Source organism: Gopherus flavomarginatus, chromosome 15, assembly GCF_025201925.1.
Source record: "Gopherus flavomarginatus isolate rGopFla2 chromosome 15, rGopFla2.mat.asm, whole genome shotgun sequence".
Lineage (NCBI taxonomy): Eukaryota > Metazoa > Chordata > Testudines > Testudinidae > Gopherus > Gopherus flavomarginatus.
The window spans coordinates 193,566-208,127 of record NC_066631.1 but is presented as its reverse complement, the minus strand read 5'-3'; the positions used below and the strand labels follow the sequence as shown (position 1 = coordinate 208,127).

General features: G+C 53.5%; 1 long non-coding RNA gene and 1 other non-coding gene across 2 annotated transcripts; both read right to left on the bottom strand.

Annotated features, from left to right (window-relative positions):
• Positions 1-534: 534 nt before the first annotated feature.
• Positions 535-607, bottom strand: TRNAF-GAA (transfer RNA phenylalanine (anticodon GAA)). The gene has a single exon. It is a non-coding gene; the product is annotated as a tRNA-Phe (tRNA).
• Positions 608-3,661: 3,054 nt separating this feature from the next.
• LOC127034727 (uncharacterized) lies at positions 3,662-5,672 on the bottom strand. The gene is made up of 3 exons (XR_007769475.1): positions 5,583-5,672; positions 4,438-4,597; positions 3,662-3,714 (listed from the first exon to the last, which is right to left on the bottom strand). It is a non-coding gene; the product is annotated as an uncharacterized LOC127034727 (long non-coding RNA).
• Positions 5,673-14,562: the final 8,890 nt, after the last annotated feature.

The following is a 14,562-nucleotide window of genomic DNA, read 5'->3' as shown; positions in this document are numbered from 1 at the left end:
TGCATTCCTACTATCTTCTGATGTTGGCTACAGAGCATCAGCAGCCGCTCTGCATGCTGGTGACCTTCAGTGGGTGTTTGGCATGGCAGGGAGCAGCCTGGCTGGGTGTTTTTGTGCCTGTCTGAAGGCCACACCTAGATATGGTCCTGCCCTCAGTTGCTCTGTGGCTTTTAAGCCTTCCCTTGGAGCTGTCAGCACCAGCTGCCCAGAGGAGGAGAGGTGTGTGGGGTCACTTTTACAGATGCCCCTTCCTTGGTACTGCTCTTGCTCAGCTGCACAGAAGAGTTTTCATCCCCAACCCCTGCTCAGCAGCCCTCTGGCACCATTCCTGAGGCTGCCCTGCCTCACTTTCTTCCCACCATGTTGGGAAAGACAGCTCTCATCATTAAAGGTCAGATGGGCCAACTAGGGGCAAGTAAGCCCCTTCTGTGTTTTCCTACTGCAGATCCCAAGGCCAGGAACTCACCTTGGGTGGAGGCACTGCTGTGCTCCCAGAGGGCAAGCCATCTCTGCACAAAGCATAATGACAGGGATTGCCAAAGCCCAGGATTGAACCAGGGACCTTTAGATCTTCAGTCTAACGCTCTCCCAACTGAGCTACTTTGGCAGTTGCACGACAGTATTTTGGCCTGTTGCTTCTCTGTCTGGGATGTTTTTGTCAGCAGTCGCACACAAAAAGGACAGGAAAAGAATGGCTGCTTCACACCCCCACTGGAGGAACCCGGCGCCCTTAGCTGTGGTGAGTAAGAAGTGTCTGTTAGCTGACAGGGCCTGTCCCCCAGGAGCTGGAACAGTAGCTGCCACCTCACCCTTGGCTCCAGGCTGTGAGAAATGCTTATTGCCTGGCTGCATGGGCGGATGTTGCTCCGTGCTCTGGAGAGCGTCTGTATAGGTCTTTCAACCCCCCGTCTTCAATGAGACAGTCTGGTAAGGTCTCAAGTGTCCCCTTCGGCCTGGCAGCTGAGAGTCTGTGCAGACATCAACCCCCCTGCCAGCCCCAGAGCCAGCAGCAGCGCCAGCCCCCCCGCAGCACCACAGGGGCACTCAAGGCACTTGCTGTGGGGAAATGGCTCCTTAGTGTCCAGCTGCTAGAGTGAGAGTCAGGAGAGAGCAGTGTCTGGCTCACCTTGGGGGAGAGAAGAGACCTGATGAGTGCGGATCTCCCTCAGCCTCCCCCGCAATGCTGGTCAGTTGTATTGTCACTGTGATAGTCAGTGCTTCCCTTCAGGGCCGGCCCTAGAGGGGTCCGGGGCAAATCCCATGGAGTCACTGACTTGGCTCCTTTCACACACTAGAGAGAGGAGCAGAACCAGGGTTATGGCTGATCTATGGGGCACTAGGTGAGTGGCAGAGGCTACAGGCACTGAGAGTTTGCCTGACACCTCAGGGACACAGGGGGAGGTGGTGTCCCAGGCATCTCTATGAAAGGAGCAGAAGAGGATTTACTTGGGGTGGGGAGAGACTTGAGAGTGTCTCAGGGGGTTGTACACAGGGATTTGCTCGGATAAGATACTGGCTAAAACACAGGCTTCGCTGTGAGCAGGATGTGAACCTGCGCAAAGAAACCCTATTGGATTTCACCTCCAACACCTTAACCACTCAGCCATCACAGCTGAAGTGTAAAGGTGCCCCAATGCCAGAGAAACTGGTAAAGAATCACAATGACCAGGTGTGAAGTCATCTGAACTACAGAATTCCCACCGCAAACCTGGCTCCCAAAGCACAGGGGGGATTTGGGTTTGTTCTCTTTGCTTAGCCATGTGCAGTCGCATAGAGAGAGCGTTTAAAAGTCTCCCCTCCCACAGAGCGGGAATAGGAAATTATTCTCATCTTGAAGCCTGATGCGAATGAGGATGTCCGGACTACAGGGCTAGGGACTGACCTTTGCTATAGAAACCAGTGACACATGGAACCAGGCTAAGGAAAACGTTAGCAGCAGTACTGTGCAGAGAAATGTCTCACAAGAGGAGACAGCGCATTTGTGGTTTGGTAGCAGAAGTCACAGCTACAGCAGGGGAGGTCTAGCTTTGGTTTCTGGCCAACAGAGGAAGGAGTTTTATTATCTCCAAATTTCAGTAGAAAAATTCAGACCCAAACTGTGTGTGGTGGGAGTTTCTCTGGTTTCGTTTGTTTTTCTCATTTGAAATGTCCTTGATCATTTTTCTGGGAAAACAATTTGGACAAGGCAAAGGAAGAGTTAGAACAATTACAAATCTCCATGGGAGTAAAGAGGGTCTCTCAGCACCAGGGGAGGGGTGGAGATTTTCATGGAAGGGAGTTGAGGAGATAAATGAGAGGCTTTTGCTCCAGCAAAGGGAGTGGCTTGGGAGTTTCATTTTTACCAATTGAATCCCCCCCCCGCCCACACACACACTGCTTCCCTGCTGCTGCTACCCCAGCTCAAATCTCACTGACACCCCCAGCATGTGACCTACAGCTTTTCCCTGACAAAGCCCTTATCTATCAGAGACAAAATCCTCTCATCTGCCCCTTCTCCCAGCTCAGCCCTCTGCCCCCAGAGCCCAGGACAACCCTGACCTAGCCATGCCAGGGGGTTGGGCTTAATCTTCAAGGTCGAGCGCAAAATCTTCAGCCGGGGATGTTTCGCTCCCTTCCCACCTCGGCCCAAGCGGCAAGGGGGAAATGGATGAGACACGCCGGCTGGAAGACACCTCTCTCCCACTTCTCTATAGCCTTCTGTGACGTTATTAATATGAACTGGGACCGTAGGGATCATTGTTGCCACCACTGTTATATATGTGCAGCAAATATTGTGCAAAGGTTGTCGTGTGAGGTGTCTACGACAAGGTTATGATTTGCTGGTTATAATTATGCTGGCTGTATGTGTGTACCATTTTTGTATTTGAAGTTATGAATATGGGCTATGTACTTGTATCTCAAATGTATTTGAATCCAAGTAGCCTCAGTGTCATCAGCCCCCAAGTCCTTCAGGAGTCCATAGCAAAGAGACCCCTCCACCCACAATCCTGGACTCCCTGAGAGGTGCCTCCCACACTCCCCCCCAACCCAATGGCGCATCAAGGATTAAAGTGGCAGCATCTAGTGTCAGTGGAGGTCAGTGGCTCAGGCCAGACACCTGAGCTGGGGACCCACCCCCATAGCACTGCTCGAGGGCCTTGGCCCGGAGTGTTCACAGCCCCTTCCTTACCCCTCTGAGCCCAGCCAGGCTCCTCACCTGGAATAAAGCAGAAGCGTCTGTCGGCCTCGCTGCTGTCCAAGTTCCAGGTGCTGCTGTTGTCCCACAGGAAGCAGGCCGAGCTGCTGGGGCTGGGAGAGGGATCCTCCACCTCCTGCCCTGGGAAGGCTGGAAGGTCCCCACTGACCGGGCAGGGCGATGCCTCCTGCTGGAAATCGGGACTGGGCTCCTGGGGCTGCTGCTGCCCACACAACAAGCCCCAGAACCACCCTGCCCGGTTCTGCACCAGGGCTGGGTCCTGCTTGCCCAGCTGCATCCTGGCCCAGCTCCATTTTGGCCTGGCCGGTGCCTCTCCCACCTCGGCGTCTGCACCGGGAGCAGGTTTCCTCTTCCAGAAGGCTGGGCACTTCCACCTCCTGGCCCGGCCGCGAGCTCCTTCCGCGCCATTGGGGATGGTTGGGCCGCTTGGCTCCTGGGGAAGATGGCAGTTGCTTTCCACAGGCTCTGGGGCCGCCTGCAGAGCCTTCTTCCTGAACATCCTCAGGAGCCTGGCCATCCTGGAACCGAGTGAGGAGCAGATGTGAGTCTGGGGTCAAGGCAGCCTCTCACTAACCAACTTGTTTGGTCTCTCCCCATCCCTGCCCCAGCCAGAGCAGCTCCTCCTCCCCCCCACGGGGGAGCAGGGAGTGCAAGCTACACACACTGGCAGGAGTTCATTGCATGATCTGCTCCCCCTCAACCTTCCCCCTCGTCATCCCTGGGGCTGCAAGAACCGGGGAGTCTTGTCCTTTTCGAGCACTGGGGTCAGTCACAAAGACCGCTGGTCACTTTGAACAAGCAGCTCCCTCCTGCCAGCCCAGGACACACTCACACTTTCTCCCACCCATTCCCCACCCAGGCTAGAGAAGGAACAGAACTCAGGAGTCCAGACTTCTCCTGGGAAACCATTCCCCACTTCAAAGTCCCTAGACATAGCAAGGCCAGGGCCCCTTCGTTTCCCATTGATTTCCATGCTCAGCAGCTCCCCGGGTCCGGCCCAGCTCAGAGACTCTCAGCCTGGGGAACAGTCTCCCACAAGGGAAAGGCTGAGAGCCCCATTGCTGGAACCTTGCCAAACACGCTGGAGACGGCTCTGGAGAAGCCCCTCCTCAGTCTGAGAGTGAGGGGCTTCTGGGGGCTGTTTGCAAAACTAATGTCCTTTGGGAGAGATTCTCTCCCCCTCTTTCTGCCTCTCCCCAGACAGACAGGGGATGCCACCATGGAGCCCTAATGCCACTCACTTGCTCTGGTGATGAAGCGATGGATGGAGGATGTTCAATGTCATCCCTCGCCCTTCTCCTCACTCTCCAAGCCCAAGACAGGCTGGAGAGGAGGGTGGTGACCTGAGGAGTTACCCTGCCCAGCCAGCAGGCAGGGTGATGACACTGGGCGATCAGCTGGCTGTGAAAACAAGAGTCTGTCTTATTGCCAGGGAAAGGAGAAACTTGGCCAGCAGCAGGGGGTGCAGAACATCACCCTACTGCAGGGGTGACAGCGCCTCCGGGATCCTGAAATCCCAGCACTTTACACACCTTCCCGGAGCCTCCCAACCCCCCTGGGCTGTCAGAACTGCAACCCCAACCCTACTGATGAGAAACAAACCTGGGGAGGGGAAGCTACTGACTCAGGGTCACACCAAGTGTCAGAAGAATAGATGGGACCCAGCAGTCCTTCTTTCCAGGCCCCTTGGCTAACCACTGCTGCACACTCCCTCCCACAGCTGGCAATTACAAGCAGGCCCTCATGGCCGCTCCCTCTGCCTATGAGAGGGAGTGTGCTCCGCTGGAGACACTGGACCAGGGGACTGGGAGTCAGGACTCCTGAGTTCCATTGATGGGATTTCATACTTTCCCGCTATTGAAAAGTGCTGGGAATCTCCCAGACAAAGCTGCTCTGACAGTGCTAATCAGCATCTGACCATTCAATTACGGAGCGCACTGCCCAGGAGGAGGAGTGTTTGGCTCTGGGGTTTCACTTCATCCCAGACTAGAGAGAGGGGCCCAGCCATGGAGTTTGGCTCAAGAAGACCAATTCTCCAGTTTGTTAAGGGCATTTTGAATTCCAGTCCTGTGATCCAAAGTGCTTGGTGTCATTTGCAAATTTTAGAAGCATGCTCTCCACTCCATTTTCCAAATCAGTAATGAAAATATTGAATAGTACCAGACCCCGGACTGATCCCTGCCAGACCCAACAGGTACATCCTCTCTGTTGGACAGCCAGATATGGAGAAGGGCTCTTGGAGTCTGGGCTTTCAACCAGTTCTGCACCCACATCACACTGATTGCATCTAGACCACATTTCCCTGGTTTGCTTGTGAGACTGTCCTACAGGACTGTGTCAAAAGCCTTAGTAACACCGAGCTAGATCCCATCTACTGTTTACCCACCTTCACTAGGCCCGGAACCCTGCCGAAGAAGGAAAGAGGATTGGTTTGGAATGATTTGTTCTTGACAAATCCATGCTCACTAGTCCTAAGAACCAAACTATCCTATTGGTGCTGCTGACAAACTGATAGTTTAAGAATGTACTCCAATATCTCTCCAGCTATGGAAGTGAGGCAAGCTAGTAAGTCTCAGAGTTCTCTTTGTTCCCTTTTAAAGATAGGTCCTGTCTTGTTGAAGGGTGGGAAGATATTCTTCTTCAGGGATCTCAGACGAGAACTGGAGCACAACACCTGGTTTGTTAAGGCCACAAAAACAGAGGCAGGAACCTCTTCTCTCCTCCTGGCAAAGAACCCCAGGTACCTGAGAGATAGAGACTCACATTCATGAATGGGCTTTAAAAAAGGCAGTGGTTAAAAAGTTTTGCCCCAACCATTTCTTGTTTCCACAGACTAGACATTTTAGCAAACTTCAGAATTCCTTGGTGCTAAACACCGGGAAACTCCCCTTTCTCCTTCACAGAGGGTTTGAATGCCCCTTATATCACCCAGGCTAAGGACTGCCCAGAGTTCGAGAACTGTCCCTGTTCCCATTGGACTGATGGGGAGGAGCCTGAGGTCCAGAGAAGGGAAGTGACCTACCCAAGGGCCTACACAGCAAGGCGGTGGCAGAGCCAGAAAGAGAAGCCACCGGTCCTGACTCCTGTTCTAACAACCAGGAAACCTCCATTCCCCAGAGGCAGGGATAGAGCTCAGGAATTGAGATGGTGGAGAAATTTAATTGAAACCATTTCTATCAGAAAATTCCATTCAGACTAAACCACTTTCTTTCTCGAAATCAAAATAAATGGGATGAAAGTTCTTTGCAAAAATATTTTGTTGCAAAACAAAAGCATCTCCTGTTTGTCAGAGTGTGTTAAATTGCCTCATTGCACACAAAGAGGAGACACTTAGATTACAAACATGAGATAAGATGCTTCACTCTGAGCTAAGTAGTTGCTGCTCTTAACAATTTCAAAATAAAAAAAATACAAATAAAAGAGACGATTTCAGCTAGTCTATTATGTCATAATTTGCTCTGAGCAAAAGTAATAGGACACCTCATATTGTGCACTACCCCTAGTGACACTCTCCAATGGATCCCCATCCTCCACCCACCGAGAGGTAGGTAGAAGCGGATCGTTATTATCCGTGCTTGAAAGAGGGAGAAGCTAAGGCTGAGAAAGGAGAATTGACTTGTCTTAGGTCACACAGCCAGCCAGTGGCAGAGTTGGGAATAGGACCCAAGAGCCCTGATTTTCAAACTAACCATCAGATCTTGAATTTCAAACATTGACTGACTTTAGTAAAGTGTTCTCAAATGAGCTGCAGACCAACACTGCACAGTAATTATTCAGCAAGTATTGTAGGAGAACTGCAATGTTAGAGAGAATCATGAACTATTCAGAGACTACTAATGCACTGAAGCAGCAGAATTCATCAAACATATAACTGGTTCTGACTTATTTCCTTGGTCTTCAAAGAGAGCAACAAGGACCTGAGTCTCCTGCCTGTCAATAACCCCCTGCTCAGCCAATCAAGGTAGAGACTGAGAACAGGAGGCTGAGGGTTTTCACCAGAGAGCCCAAAGGATGGCCCAAGTCACCAGTGGGGATCACTGCCCGTGCAGTATTTCAGCTCCACATTTCTGGGTGGACCTCCCACAGTGTGTGCTGCCGAGCACTCCCCCGCAACACACACACACACACACACACACACACCCCGCTCCTGGTGTTGGGAGGGGAACAGGTGAAAGGACAAAAGAAGAAAGAGACAAAGAGAAAGGAGGGAGGGATGGATGGAGGAAAAGGTGAAACAAAAAGGACAAACCCTAATGTCCCAGTGATTCTAAAGGACAAAATCCCAGGTGCAGAATAAAATTCTGCATCCTTAAACGTGTATTTTCCATGCCTAGATTTCAACTGTCAACAGAGAGATCAGACTGAACAGGTTTCAAACCTCGAGGAGGCTCTTACCTTCTAAACAGGGACATCTGTTTTCTAGTAAAATCACAAAAAGGGAAGGTGAAAACTCAAAAGAGGTTCCTCCTGGCGCTCACATCCATGAACCTGAATACTCTCTCAGTCCTCAAAGAGAGACCTGGAGAAGGAGACTTGCTGAAGCAAAGCCGCAGAGGTCTCTGAGGTTTCCCTGGCCCTTCGCCCCTGTCCTACCTGGCTGATGTTGCATCTTTCTGTGAGGTCACCACCTCCCCACCACCTTTGACCAATAGTGTGAGGTCCTGCAAAAGGCCTTTGTGATGTCACTGCCACACCCCTCCCTTGCTGTGATAATGTCCTGCCCCTGACCAGGCACTTTGGAGGTTTGAGCTACTTCCTGTGGATCACCCCACTCAAGGAGCATTCGTTCTAGGAAGCAAGCCGGCTAGACAGTAATACATCAGACGCTTCTCCCAGCACTACACTCAGTTTTTCAGAAATTAGTCAACTTTATGGCCAGAAGAGACCATTAGAGCATCTAATCTGACCCCCTGCATAGCGCAGGCCTCCTGTATGACACAATAGCTACTTTTGAGGCAAACACATTCCACAAAGGCATCTAGTTTTCATTAAATGACATCAGGAGATGGCAAATCCACCACTTTCCTTGGTAGCTTGTTCCTGTGGTGAATCATCCTCGCTGTTGCATATTTGTGTCTGATTTGTAATATGAATTTGTCTCTTTTCACCTTCCAGCCATTGGGTCTTGTTATGACTTTCTCTGCTCCATTCAAGAGCCCGTAAATACCCAATCTTTTCTCTCCATTAAGGCCCTTCAACACTTCAATGAAGTCACCTTTCAATCTTCTTTTGATAAGCTAAACAGGTTGAGCTCGTTCAATTGCTCACTAGAAGGCATTTTTCTCCAGCCCTCAGAACATTTGTTGGCTCTTTGCTCATCAGAATCCTGAACCCCAACTGGATGTGGTTCTTGTTCTTCTGCACAACATAGCTCCTGGAGAAGAGGGATCTGCAAATGCACATTCATATGATACCTTTATTTAATTGATGAAAACATAAACTAGACACTAAGAGGATTGGAACTGATTTCAGCTGATGGACAGCTTCGCTAGGTTTTTATGCATTTGGACAGTGAAATGTTGAATGTTTACATTCATATCAAGCCCCCCATATAGTGGAGCTCCTGAACATAATGGAGAATGGAAATGAAAATGTTTTCCTTTTTTTTTAAAAAAAGAAAGAAAGTTATAGAAGAACACTGGGGTTTGAAGTGAGGACCACATGAGCTGCAAACAAACACTCTACCGCTGAGCTATATCCCCATGACAACAGGTGCATGGAATCGTGATCTCCAGGACTTTGAAGGACAAACCCTACTTCATCGACGTCCTTCACCATTCCCAGACCACAGATGGTTTTAAAAATGGGGTTTTATTAAACTTCTTAAATGTGGTAAACACCACAACTTGCACACCCACCGATATAGCTTCTCCCACTGACATAGCTGCCACCTCTTGGGGAAGTGAATCAACTACACCCACAGGAAAACTCCCTCCCCTCAGCATAGAGCAGTGATTCTCAAACTATGTCAGGACCCCAATGTGAGATGTGACCCTGTTTAATGGGGTTGCCAGGGCTGGCATTAGACTTGTTGGTGCCTGGGGCTGAAGCCAAAATCTGAGTCCCACCACCCAGGGCTGAATCCCTCAAGCTCTGCTTTTCGCCCTCCCCCAACTGGGGCAGGGCTCAGGCTTTGTCTCCTCTGCCTCTGCTCAGTGTGGAGGGGCTTGGTCCCTCTTTCCAGGGCCATGTAGTAAGGAGTTTTTCAGCAGAAGGGGGTTGTAGTGAAAGGAAGTCTGAGAAACCCTGGCAAAGAGCCTCTGAATATGTCTAGACTTGGCTCCCTGTGGCACCATGGGTTATCAGACACTGAAAATACAGCCATGCAGACACCACACACCAACCTTGCCTAGCAGGCAAGAATCAAACCTCCACAGAGAGATGCCTGTTGTTTTTTAACCCAGCTCCCTAAGCACTCAGCCACAACCACTTAACAAAGGGGCTTTTCTACACTATGGTTCTGGTCTCACTGAAGGGTTATTTCCAATTGTTTGCTCAGACCAGCATTAGGGAAAATGGTGCCCTGGGCAAAACTTGTACTTTGACACTTCCCCATTGCCCCTGAATGATCCCCACTCCCCCTTTACTGCTAGCTCCTGCAAGCCCAACCCTTGTACCTCCTTCACCCCTAGTCTTGCCCCCTCCTGTGCCCACTTTGTCCTTAACCCCCTGTGCCACCAGCCACTGCCCCTCTTCTGCAGCCCCTTCACATGGTTCCAGTGCTGGGGGCCCTGCACTTGTTCTCCCTTTCCCTGGGCTTTGGCATCACTAGCCCTGCTTAGCAAGTAGGGTTCAGTGGTTCCCAAAATGTGGGGCATGACTCCTAGGGGGACACAGAGGAACATTCTTGGGGGCACCTCATGGCCAGCCCCATGGAGGAAGCACCATTCAGCCTCACTCTGTCCCAGCTCTTCCCCAACCCCACCCTTATCCTGGGGCTCTGGCTTCCAGCTTGGCCTTGACCCCTTTACCCGTCTGCACCTCTCTCTCCAGCAAGCAATAGCCCCACTACCAGCCTCGGTTCTTGACTGCGGCTTCCAAGGGTCCACCACCATGGTTAAGAGGGCACAGTGTGAAATGTTTGGGGACCACTGGTTTAGGGTGATGTCCTCAATCACTTCTACAAAATCCAATAAAAGCTATTCCTCATCCACCCACCCACCCCTCCATCAGGACGGACTAGGTATGTTCTGCTGCCCTTCAATCATACAGGAAGGATAATAACATTTCATTCCATTCAATCCTAAAGTGATTTGTAACCCACCACCAGCCAAAACTGGTCATTTTGGGAAAGCAGTCCCATGATGCTGCATACCTAGGCAGAGTAGGTGTGTCTATGCAAACACGGTCTGTTCCTGAAGCCTTTCCCACAGCTGGTCACTAGGTGTGAGGGGGGAGCTCATTCAGCCCCTGCTTCCACTTAGTATTTAAAAACACCTTAGTGTCCCTGTCTCTGCTGGCCTTAGATTTCTCATCTTGTCCATTTCCTGACATCTCAGCTGAGGTGACTGAGTGATTAAGGCAATAGACTGCTAATCCATTGTGGTCTGCACGCATGGGTTCAAATCTCATCTTCATTGGATGTGTTTAGTCTTCACTCCTCCTTTCTAAACAACCATCTCCCCTGCAAACAAAAGCCTGCTCAGAAACCCCCTTGCTTTAAACAAAATGTCTAAATCTCACATTTCTAAAAATAAAATTCTCTAGTCCTGTCTGTCTTAGCTTTTATCTCAAAACGTAACAGCCTCATAATCTCCTCCAAACACCCTGAGACCTCCCCAAATTATTAAAATACCCCAGTTCTCAGCAAGGCCATGACAGTGACCCACAGCTAGAGTGTCTAGGCTAAGCTGTTCTGAAGGAGGCAACTCAAACATTTTCTCCCTGATTCCCTTGGCAAGGTCTGATTGGGAAAACAAAATTCCCCAAACTGAAAATCTTCAGCTGAAAAACCAGTACTAGCCATCTGGGGACTTTGGTTTGAATGTATTATTATTATTATCTTCTGATTTATGAATCAGTTTTGTCATCCAGGTGTGTTTCCAGCTGTTGATTTGTGGGGGAGACATGCCAAGCCATGATGTCTCTTCCCCTGTTTCATAGTTTCTTCCAACTTTCTAGAAAGCTCCTTTGCTATGATGTGAGGGCGGAGGAGTCTGCAGCTCGACCCTGGCAAAGAGGGGGTGACCACGAGAAGGGGCTGCCACTCCAGGGGTTCTTCCTGGAAACCATGGGGGAGCCAAGAGCACACAGGCCTGTCAATCCAGAGCCACTTGGGAATGGTGAGGTGATGGCCTATCACCATCTCCTTGAGAAGGACATTGTGATCGTGTACACAAAGAGGGTTACGCACGGGGAAGTTCACCAAGGCACAGTTAATCGTGAGTGGGAGGAGAAGGACACGTCTGAGGAGCAGATTCCTGACCCAGCTGGGGCTACAAAAGTATCTGGGAGCAGCTGGAGTAGCAGCCAGACATCCCCGAGAGTCTGGTCTCCAAATAGATGATGGTTTTCACGATCGGGTTCCCCATCAGGGGATCGAAGACGTATGGGATGGGAGCAGAGCCTGAGAGTGCGAGAGGATTGTGAGAGCAAGAGCCTGAGGAAAAGCTGCAGGAGAAGCAGCAGCACCATGGACTGGGGATAGTGGAGCAGAGAGACATAGGGGGCTGCCCAAGGGTCAGTGGGGAAACACGCCTGGGGTGGCAAGACCCTGGGACAGAGAGAGCTGTGGTGGTGCAGCCGCAGATGCTGAGGGGCTGTGGGACCTGGATGAAGGTCCCCAGGGTGAAGCCCCCCGTCCTGCATATGGCCTGGATCCCTATGCAGACCCAGGAGGGGTCTGGCTGGCTGCTTGTTTGGGTTCTCCAGGATATTGGCTGGGAGGCCCTGTTGGGGAGTGACTGTGTCTCTTTTGGACAGGTTCCAGGCCCTGCTCCTGTAACGGAGAGGGTTTGAATTCAAATCCAAGGAACCAATTGGGTAAGACGGAAATGGTCAGTGAAAATGCAAACGACGTGGCTGGCAGGGGGGAGGGGCTGCTGGGCTCAGGATACCTGGCTACCTGTAACCAGCCCCCTGGGGCTGAGTGGGAGGGAGAGATGCTCCCCGCCCTCCTGCACACCGGAGAGGGGGATCACGCTGGCTCTGAGGCTGTGACCAAAGCAAGGAGCTCGCTGCCTGCCCCCACTCGAACCGCCACTCCCTAGGCCTCTCCCAGAGCTGGGAAGGAAAGCCAGTGCCCTGCCCTTACTGGAACCGTCACTTTGCAGGCCCTTCCCAGAGCTGGGGAGGGAAGGCAACGCCCCAACCCCGCTCGAACCGCTACTCCCCAGGCACCTTCCAGAGCTGGGGAAGGAAGCCAGCGCCCCACCCCCACTCAAACCACCACTCCCCAGGCCCCTGCCAGAGCTGGGGAGGGAAGCCAGCACCCCGCGCCCGCACGAACGGACACTCCCCAGTCTCCTGGCAGAGCTGGGAAGGGAACCTAGCGCCCCGGCCCTGCAGGAAAGACCAGGTCCCAGTCCCCTCTCAGAGCTGGGAGGGGAACCCAGCGCACCAGCCCCGCAGGAACGGCCAGTCCCCTCGCAAAGCTGGGGAGGGGAGGTAGCACCCTGCCCCCGCAGGAACGGCTGCTCCCCAGTCCCCTCGCAGAGATGGGGAGGGAAAGCTGTGCCCCGCCCCCGCTGGAATGGTGGCCCCACAGTCCATTCGCAGAGGTGAGGAGGGAAGGCAGCGCCCCGACCCTCAAGGAACGGCCGCTCCCCACTCTCCTGGAAGAGCTGGGGAGGGAACCCAGCGCCCTGACTCTGTAGGAACGGCAGCTCCCCAGTCCCCTGGTAGTGCTGGGGAGGGATGGCACTGCCCTGCCCCAGCAGGAACGGCCACTACCCAGTTCCCTGGCACAGCTGTAGAGGGAACCCAGCGCTCCACCCCCGCAGGAACGGCAGCTCCCCAGTCCCCTCGCAGAGCTGGGGAGGGATCCCAGCACCCAGCCCCCGCTTGAACTGCTGTTGCTCAGTCTCCTGGCAGAGCTGGGGAGGGGAGCCAGTGCCCCGCCCCCGCCCCAATGGCCGACACCCACTCCCCTCGCAGAGCTGGGGAGGGAGGACAGCTCCCCGCCCCCGCTGGAGCCACCACTCCCCAGACCCCTCCAAGAGCTGGGGAAGGAAGCCAACGCCCCTCCCCCACTCGAACCGCCAATCAACAGGTCCTACCCAGAGCTGGCGAGAGAAGCCAGCACCCTGCCCCCGCTGGAACCGCCGCTCCCCATGCCCCTCTAATAGCTGGGGAGGGAACCCAGCGCCCCGCCCCCGCAGGAACGGCCACTCCCCATGCCCCTCTAATAGCTGGGGAGGGGAACCCAGCGCCCCACCCCCGCAGGAACAGCTGCTCCTCAGTCCCTCGCAGAGCCAGGGAGGGAAGGCAGCGCCCCGCCCCCACTGGAGCCGCCACTCCCCAGGCTCCTCCCAGAGGTGGGGAGCGAAACCAGTGCCCCGCCCCCGCTCGAACCGCCACTCTTCAGGCCCCTCCCAGAACAGCTGGTTCTCTGCCCCTGCTCTAATCGCCACTCCACAGGCCCCTTCCAGAGTTGGGGAGGGAACCCAGAGACCTGCCCCCGATCAAACTGCCACCCCCCAGGCCGCTACCACAGCTGGGAAGGGATGCAAGCTCCCCGCCCCAGCTCGAACCGCCACCCCCCAGGCCTCTACCAGAGCTGGGGATGGAATCCACCGCCCTGCTCCCACTCGAACCGCCACTCCTCACTCCCCTCCCAGAGCAGGGGAGGGATCCCAGCCCCCCACCCCCGCTGCAACCGCCTCTCTCCAGGCCCCTCCCAGAGCTGGGGAGGGAAGCCAGTGCCCCGCCACCGCTCTTACCAATTCTCCCCAGGCCCCTCCCAACCATTGGGGTGATCTGCCGAGGGATCCCTCCTTGGAGAAGCTGAGGGAACTTGCTGGCCACAGCTCTGCAAACCCCCTTGGGGAAGGCTGCAGGGACAGAGTCCTGCGGGAGAAGGGATTCCTGACCGGGAATGGGCTCCCCAACGGGAAGTAAAACTGGGGGGAATCGGGAGGCAGCTGGTGATGCCCCAGGAATCCACTGGGTTCTTCCCTTTCGAGCTGCTGGATGGGAGGAGAGTGAGGGGACCCCTGAACCTGGAAGGGGGAGGATTGGGAGGAGAAGGGGGAAGACCCCCTGGGGGATCTCTTCCCTGAGGTGGGACCCAATCTCTCCATGAGGTGTTCCTTGTTCAGAGTCACTGGGAAAGCAGCCCAGAACCTGGAGAGAGAGGTCAAGGACATGCTGGCTTTAGATGGCATCCAGCCATTCAACAGCCCATTGGTCTCACCTGTGGGGTGGAT